General features: G+C 42.3%; 1 pseudogene; it reads left to right on the plus strand.

Annotated features, from left to right (window-relative positions):
* The first annotated feature begins 8,080 nt into the window (after window positions 1–8,080).
* Window positions 8,081–8,808, plus strand: LOC142586086 (uncharacterized; annotated as a pseudogene).
* The last annotated feature ends 276 nt before the right edge of the window (window positions 8,809–9,084 follow it).

The raw sequence follows: 9,084 nt of genomic DNA on the forward strand, positions 1-9,084 counted from the left end.
CACTCCAAAGGTTTAACTGCGAGGTGTTGTGAGGTTTTTCACCACTGACGTTGTTTCTCCAAAAGAAATTTGTCGCCGTATGGCTTCAGTCTACGTTGAATATTGCATTTCATTGGCCACTGTGAAACGGCAAGTGGTTCAAAGAAGGACCTGAAAGTTGCAAAGACGATTTAAGAGCGGGCAAAAGCCACAGTGCAATCACCCTCAACAGAACTGCAAATGCTCATGAGCTGAATAGACAAGAACGGAGGATCAGCATCGGTGAACTGGTGGAGCGTGTGAGCATCAGTCACGGTTTGGTTCACACAATAATCCATGACCATGTCGGTTATCAGCTCTTGTGTGCGCAAGGCATACAGAAGATTTTGTACCACTGCCAGTAGGCAGGGACGTTCGGCGCTGCCTTGACTCATCTGATCTGGTATCACAATGAGGGTGACGCCTTCTTGTCTGCAATTGTCGTCGGAGACGTATCATGGTGCCACTACTACGAGCCTGAAATACGACGGCAAAGCTTACTGTGGAAATATTCTAATTCACCACCTCCAAAAAAAGCAAAGATGGTCATTTCCGCCTGAAAGGTGTTGTTGACTTTTTTTCGATCGTCAGGGATTATTACTGATAGACTTTGTTAAGTCTTGAGAGACTACCAATTGTTTCCGGTATTGTGAAACGCCGGATCAGCTGCGTGTTGCAATCATAAACAAACGACATGGAAAATTCACGAATAGGGACGCCTTGCTTTATGGCAAAATGTTCCACCGCGGCTGATCTGGTTAATACAAAACTGGCAGTGTTCAAGTGGGAAACCTGCAAGAATCGCCATAGAGCTCAGAACTGTCGCCTTGCGACTTCCACAGTTTGAGGCAACTGAAAAAAAAAACAGCTCAAGGGTACCAGATTCATGTCAGACAATGACGTGAGAGACTCAGTTAGACTTTTTTGAAGCAGCAACCCAAGGAGTTTTATGAGACTAGAATCATGCGACTCGTTAGTCAATGAGACAATTGTCTAAATGCTCAGGGAGACTACTTTAAATAAAGTACTTCGCTTGTCACATATTCGCATTGGCTTACTTTCATTTGACTCGCCCTCATACAATTTGCAGAACTCGTGCTTTTTATACGAGCTCTCTGTTGCGACTTTGAGTTCGGCGCAATTACTCACAATACATGACTGGTGACAGCGGCTCCTGCGTCATATGTTACAAGAAATGATAGCTTCATTGATATTTTTCACTGACAGTTGCATATGTACAAGAATGTAAGCCAGGTTTTTCAATAACAAAGTTTCATTAGCGTATTTGCCCTCAACTTGTTCATTTCACGGCCTTTACCTTTTTCATATTGGCGCCATGCACTGCTTTCCTGGTTTCGAACTGATTCAGTTCTAATGTTCGTCTGATATTTTCGTCACATAATAAATAGGCAAAAAACATGCAATCATTGGCATCAGTTAAATTGGGCACAATTTTTGGGACATACGAGTATATTCTTTTATGAAAAAAATAAATTTTACTGGTTTTGACAGTGCGTAGAGTTCAAGAATTTGTTTGCAGCATCTTTGGCAATGGCAATGCGGGTATTAGTCATGTACTTGATCCATCGACAAATTGTTTGAGGAGGAGGCGGTGCTGCTACGCCACTGCTCTCAAAGTGAAAACGTTAAAATCATGGCCCGACGACGAATATCTCGAAGGCCATGCTTTTGCTGGCTGCACTCGGGAGAAGGTATTGAAAATCAGAAATGCCTCATAGAATTTTTTTATGTGCTAAGTTATTGCGGACAATATAGAAACTTCGATAGTCAATTTGGTATCACAATAACGTGTGTACTTGTGCGCAAAACGACAAGAAACGAGAGCGTACTGGTGAATATTTCAGGCATCAGGAAGGCCCAAAAACTTAACACGTCTACGTTCGCTTCATGCTACCTGTTGGCAGCGTCACCCACCACCGCGTTTCAAAGGCGACGCTCATTGCATTCATTCATCGCTCCTGTTCTCTAATTTCAACGCGCCGGTTGGTTATGCGCGCTGCGGCGACATGTTTGTGTAATCGCGTAGTTTCGTGATTGTGATAATGAAGGGTTACTTAGTTCGCGCACAGATAAGTTCCAGAAGATAGCTTGTGTCTGTGGCAATTGGCCGTATGCATGCCGCAGCAGGCAAACGTGGAGGAACAGTTTTCATGCTTTGGAGCTTTCTCTCTGGTTGTCGTTGAAAGTTGTGAGGACGTCACAAAGAAATGCCTATTATCAGCGTACCTTTGCTCCTCGACTACGCAACGGCATGTGTGCTTGGAGTAACATCGCAGCACCGGCAACTTGTAGGGAGCTTTTCGTGCGCGTCGAAACATTCAAAAGGTAATTATTCGTGCATGCTAACCACACACGTGTTGTGCGTGTTTGCGTGTGTGCAGAGACTGCCTTGCGAACGTAGAAAGTACAACTCCCGCGTAAACAGTGAAACGAGGGCTTGCTGGGCGCTGGTTGTCAGCGTTTAGTTACGCAAAATTATTGCCTCAATGTGAAACTGAAAATATTGAAGAGCGTTTTTTTTCGGTGAAAATATTACCTTTGCAACTAATCGTGTTCGTAATGTGCGCCTGTGAATTAACTCACTGTGTGCGCTTTTCTGGTGAAGTTGCATAAGAGTGACTCACCTGCCTTTTCCCCAATTATTAGTGCAATGACACTTCCTCGCTTATGAATGCTTCGACGTTGTAACTAATCTCTGCTTATAAGGTTTTCGAATTACGAACAGTTCTGGCGAAAAAATGTAAGCCATCACAGGTTGCTACTAGTATAGCTTACTTTTTCAGACAAGGTGTGTAGCCATGAATTTAGCGTAACTAAGCTTGACAGGGGAAAGTTGGTTAAGCTGTCATGAGAAATACAGAATTGTTAGGTTAACAAAGATGTATTTGTAATGTGCTGTTGCTGCGTGTCTGTTCGAATTTTACTGTGATGAAGTGTTCCTACTATCATGTCATTCATCAGTGACTTCGACCTTGTCCTCTTTCACCACCCTGCACTATTGTAAACAATGTTTTCGTGACGATTTTTAGGTGCTTCTTGCATGTGTTTAGAATGTGACAGCTTTATGTGCTACTGCCGTGTGTTAACACAGAAATTCTTTTGTAGTGCCGAGGCCTTGATCCATAACAGTGTCCATATAACGGAGGAGCCCCCAGTAATGCAGCAGCACGACGCATAATCTGGATTATCAGTTCAGGTATGTATGAAATTTACGTGTTCCAAACAGCAGGGTCTCAGTATCATTCATTGATAAGTTTACTGGCATATTTATTGCCACACTTTACTAAGTAGGCTAAATATATCGAAAGTCGCGAATGTAAAACGGAAACGCCCTCAAAGTTAACGCACGATAACCGTGAAATAGTCGGTCAGGCGCTTGTTGATCATTTCAACCAAGCATTTCTAGACCACGCCCTTCCAGATAGCAACCTAGAGGTTATCAGACCGTCAAGCAATCGCCCTGCTGAAAGCTTTGCTCTGCATGATATAAGTGAAGCTGAAGTTTATCGAACATTTCTAGGTCTAAAGAACAGCAAGGCTTTAGATATAGACAACCTACAAATAAAGCCCATAAGATATATTATCGAATACATTACACCTGCGCTCACTCACATATTCAATCTCGCTATCCAATCAGGTCAAATTCCTGACGCACTGAAACGATCCAAGGTAACAGTCATTTACAAGGGAGGCAATAAAAATGAGACAAAAAATTACAGGCCAATATCTGTGATACTATTTCTTTCTAAAGGCTTAGAAAAAGTATTGTTTTCTCGACTGACTAATTTCTTTGACAAAATAAATCTTCTTTCCGACGCGCAGTTTGGTTTTAGAAAAGGACGCTCTACCGAAACAGCTTTATTAACTCTTAAAGAAAGTGTGCTACAAAACATTGAAAATAAACACATAACTCTCGGTCTTTTCGTAGATTACAGTAGGGCATTTGATTCACTTAACCATAACATACTTATATTAAAACTCTCGGACCACGGGGTTCGCGGTACGTAGCTCGAACTATTCCGTTCGTACTTAGCCAACAGGACTCAGTCTGTGTGCATTGGCAATTACCATTCATCTCCCCTCGATATAAAATGTGGTGTACCTCAAGGCAGTATTTTAGGTCCTCTTTTGTTTAACGTATACACAAACGATATTGTCTGTATTGACACAAGCTCGAACTCTCCGGAACTGGTAAAGCCGATGTAGCGTCAAGATGTAATCAGGTCCTTGAGAAGCTCTTATTCTGGTCAAATTCTAACTGCCTCAAGATTAACCCAGCTAAAACCAAAGTACTTTTCTTCCGTGCAAAAAATAAAGTAATCAATTTAGAACAGGATATATACTGCGACGGGCACAGGATCGAAATCGTCAGCGAATATAAAATTCTCGGAGTAACATTTAGCTCTAATCTCACATCGAATATAAAATTCTCGGAGTAACATGTAGCTCTAATCTCACATGGGATTCGCATGTTGACAACTTATGCAAAAAACTCAATATCCACAGGAGCTCTATCGCGTTGCCGTGCAATTCCCCCAGTGGAAGCCAAAAAACAAATTTATTCTGCATTGTTCGCTTCCCATATTAATTACTGTAGTCTCGTATGGTTGACCACTACACAAAGGAATATTACGAGGATTTGTTTATTACAAAAGAAAATTGTTCGCAATATCGCAAATATCGATTGTTTAGCTTCCACAGAACATTATTTTAGGTTGTACAACATTTTGAAAATACAACATATGTATGAGTTTCGTGTTTTGCATTCTTTCTATGTGTCTTCACCCACTTTTAAAAACTTTATTAGTACAATAGCATTACTTCAGCAAAATACCAATGATCGTACACGTTCTCTTGACTTTTGGATAATTCCGCGTTTCCGCACTTTTTACAAACTGCAGCCTTTGGAATATAATCTTCCGTTAATCCTAAATAAATACAAAGATATAGCAAAGCCCACACTAGCATTACTTGAATGGCTCTTTTCTTTAAAAAAATATTGTCGTGAAGCTACGTACATTCATATTCTTTTTTTTCTTTAACAGAAGCTAAATACTTCTGTGTCTGCTTGTATTTCACATTGTAGTGTTTTTGAAATGTGATTCTTTTCCTGATGTATTATGTGGTTCTGTATATGCATATGTCAATTCATATATGTACATGTATGTGTGTGTATGTATATGTATATGTGTGTATATATGCATATATATATGTGTGTATACGTTAGTTTCCCTCTTTCTTTCATTATGTTTGACTTATATATATATACATATATATGTGTGTGTGTGTGTGTGTGTGTGTGTGTGTGTGTGTGTGTGTGCCTATCTTGTCTTATATAAGCAATATATCTGGTATTATGTATTTTTATACTGATGAACTGTTATTTTCTGTACGTTTTTGTTTAACGGTTACACATTCACGTCGAGGTCAAGCCCTGCCTTGAATATGGTGTCCGGGCCTCTGTCAAGCTGCAGACCGCAGCTTTTAGCCCTGTCAACCACAAAACTTGTTTTGGAAAATAATGAAATTGAATTGAATTGAAATTGAATATATGCAACTATTCCAACTTGCTGCTCATTTGTGTTATTCGACGCTATGCCCACAGTAGGGCGTTCTATATAAAAGTAGATCTAACATGTCCTGATATTTACTATACTTGCATCACAATATCTTGGCTGGAAATTGCATTTTATTTTTGATTTGTACATTATATATAAGTATATCACTTTTTGACAGTTTTCTTGTTTTGAAGCTGTTTTCAGTGCTGTAGCTTTTACTGCAGCAGGTTTTTTTTGTTTTTAGTGCATGCTCATGTAAGAATTCAAATTTTAGGGGTCCAAATATGTCACAAGTTTTAGTGAACTTTTAGTGAACCAATAGCATGCTTACTATTGTTTAATACCACTGATACTCACAATTATTTGTTTATTGTTATTGGAATAACTGTCACTGCCAAATACACTTTTGGCGAGCATGAATTTCTTGAAATGATATACAAAGGACCGTATTCACTGTGCTGCCGTCACTACAATAGGGAGATGTTTTCTAGTGGTCTCGTATTTTGTCTCTTTTTTTCCTTGCAATTTCTCCTCATTGGTACACGTAGGCATCGTAGAAGTTAAGAGTCGCTCCAGTTACATTATTTTTAGTTCAAGTTAATACAGCTTAAACCACATAGTTAACTTGTAGGTCTATCATTAAGGAAGCCCACAATTTCGTCCGTAGTGCTTAATTGTCTGCTCGCTCCTGCTACGGTGTTTGCTTGTTATTGCGTTGTTGCTAATCAAATGAATTTGATTTAAACAGCACCTCGTAGAACAATCTGCTTGGCACTGGCACCAATTCTACAGCTGCTAAGAATTATTTCTTATACGTTGAAACTTTCTGCGTGCGTTCTGTTTCAACCAATGTATTTGCTCGGCACTGTGAGCAGTCTTAATTATTCTGCTTCGCGCTGTTCAGATCAAAATTGGTTCAACAAGCACGTTTAACATATAATGCTACCAGTGAGACTTCGATTACTGGGCGGAGAAATTGAAAGCAGGATATGTAATTCTAAGGGTATTTTTGATAAAAGTACTTCTGCCTACAACAAGCACCATATGCACCGCAACTCTTATTGTTTTAAGTTGGCTATGCAAGTATCTATATCCATTTTCCACAGGTTAGCAAGCGTTTTAGCTACCTGAAACAGCATATGTTGTCACTGCTGCAGTCAAATCTATGGTTTATGTGCCTGTATATTTTTGTTGTGCACCTAAACTCCTGTGGTGCTAAAGCACTGTACCCATGTGATAGCTGGAGTACTGCAGCAATGTCGAATCTAGCTTGCACCTACTATTGCTACAGTATGCTAGGAGATACGTATTACCGTATTTGTGCATCTTCTGAAGACCAGCTATGACCACTAGGTGAAACTTGTAGTGTCCTTTCGAGTTTGCCGGTCACTTCATATAACCTTTCAGGAGAGAATTTACGCAAGGAGGGAAAAGAGACTGTACAACAACACCACTGCTAACTGACTATTGTGATGGAAAGATTAACAATATCACTAGCACTGCATATGTGCTTATATAGTGCAATTTTTTTTAGTGGGGAGGTGTACGTACTAATGCAAAGGCGCAAAGTCACGATAAACGGTATTTGTGTAAAAAAAGTAAATAGGCACAGACTAATTTCTCTCTCTTGTTCTCTAGAAATGTGCATTTTTAATGCATTGATAACAGGCGCCAGCTCAATCATCTTATTCATGGAGGGCTGATTTTGTGGTCATTGATTTCTCTTGAAAATTTTTCACCGTGGGTCAAAACAGATGACAAATTTGTGCTGACCTGAAGCCTTATTGCGGCAATGCACGACCAAGTCAGGTGCGCATACTGGTCTCTTGAATGAAATATAGTGATTTCTTTGGCACATATTTAGTTACGGGCCAGTTTGTCCTATGTACACTTGACCATATGCGAAAGGAATAGAGTACACTGCCTCTGACAAACACTGGACAAATTTTCCGATATATGTAAAGAAGCTAGCGCACTTGTCTGCTCGCTTTTTTCAATTCACTAGTGCACTGTCGTGTATATGCTGCCTGGAATATATTTGTTCGAAATGTATGTGCATAACAGGCCAAAACTGAATTGATTAGACTTGATTAGTTGTAGATACCAACAAATTTTGCTGGTGTCCGTCAGGGGTAGTGTAGTGTATTCCTCTGGTCATCTGTATATTCGGTCAAATGTACAAGGGGCAGACGGGCTGGTGCTTCAGTAGGCAACCAGGAGAGCAGCATAATACACTCGTAGCGGCAGCAGCATCGGCGTCAAGAGAATTACGTAGGCGCTCGCGTCTTCACGAGGCACGAGCGGCTGGCACGCTCTGGCACGGGCTAGCATTCCTAAAGGGCTAAAAAAAACGCTACGCTAAGAGATCGAGCGTCGGTTTTTCCATCCCGCTAGAGCCCGAGACTTTACCGGTCTACGCGGTCACTCGTCGCCACAGGTTGGTGACCGCGGAAGTGATACTGCCATAGGCTCCTCTGGTAAGGATGACCTTGGACCGGACCAATGCTAGGAGAGCTCAAGGCCAGGACCCTTCTGAGGATCGCGGTGAACACTCCTGTTCGGCCATCGCTGTTTGCCTCCCATAGTACTGGAACCAGCATCCCCAGGCGTGGTTACTTCAGGCCGAATTGCAAATTGAGTAGCTGGTATCTGCTCTCAAGGCTCAAAGTTTTATTACGCTGTTGCAGCGATCTCGCCCGCCGCCAGTGACTAAGTAGCAGATTTGTTGAACTTCCCATTGTCTACCGCTGCCTAAGGCGATCTCGAGGCAGCCCTGCTACAGCGCACATTAGCTTCACAGCGTTATCACACCCAGCAGCTTCTGTCCCCTGAATAACTCGGCGACCGACGCCCTAGTCAACTTCTTCGCCGAATGAGGCAGTTGCCCGGAAACAACGCGAGATCTATCGACGACGCTTTGTTACGGGAATCATTTTTGCAATGACTCCCCGCTAACATGCAGATGGTTCTGGCGACAGCCTCTGCCATGGACATTACCGGACTTGCCACTTTGGCCGACAAGGTCATGGAAGCAGCCACTCCTACCATACAGCCACGGCATCGTCCCCGGGTGACAAAACAGCCGCCCTGCAAACCTTTCACGGCTCTTGAGCTGCGCAATCTCCTCTCGACTCCTTGTGTGAGCGCCTGGAACGCATCATCTGTGGAGCGCAACATCGCCGCACGTCACTCGTGGCCCACGCAGCCGTAGTTCCAGTATATCAAGACACATGGGCACCTACACTGAAAAATCAACTACAACGTCTGGCGTTTGCTACTAGCACCGCCGTTTTGGAAGCGGCGCTCGTAACTGTCGGCATCCCTGCGCTTGGCAGGGAAACAGGCCGGCCGACCTCTCACGGGGAGGAGTGGTCCGGCCCAAAACACAAGTCGCCTTTTCTTCGTGTCGGACATAGTTACGGGACAACAGTTCTTAATCGACACAGGAGCTGACGTCAGCGTTCTCCTCGCCCACCACTGCAACCGA

Source organism: Dermacentor variabilis, chromosome 6, assembly GCF_050947875.1.
Source record: "Dermacentor variabilis isolate Ectoservices chromosome 6, ASM5094787v1, whole genome shotgun sequence".
NCBI classification, from domain to species: Eukaryota; Metazoa; Arthropoda; class Arachnida; order Ixodida; family Ixodidae; genus Dermacentor; species Dermacentor variabilis.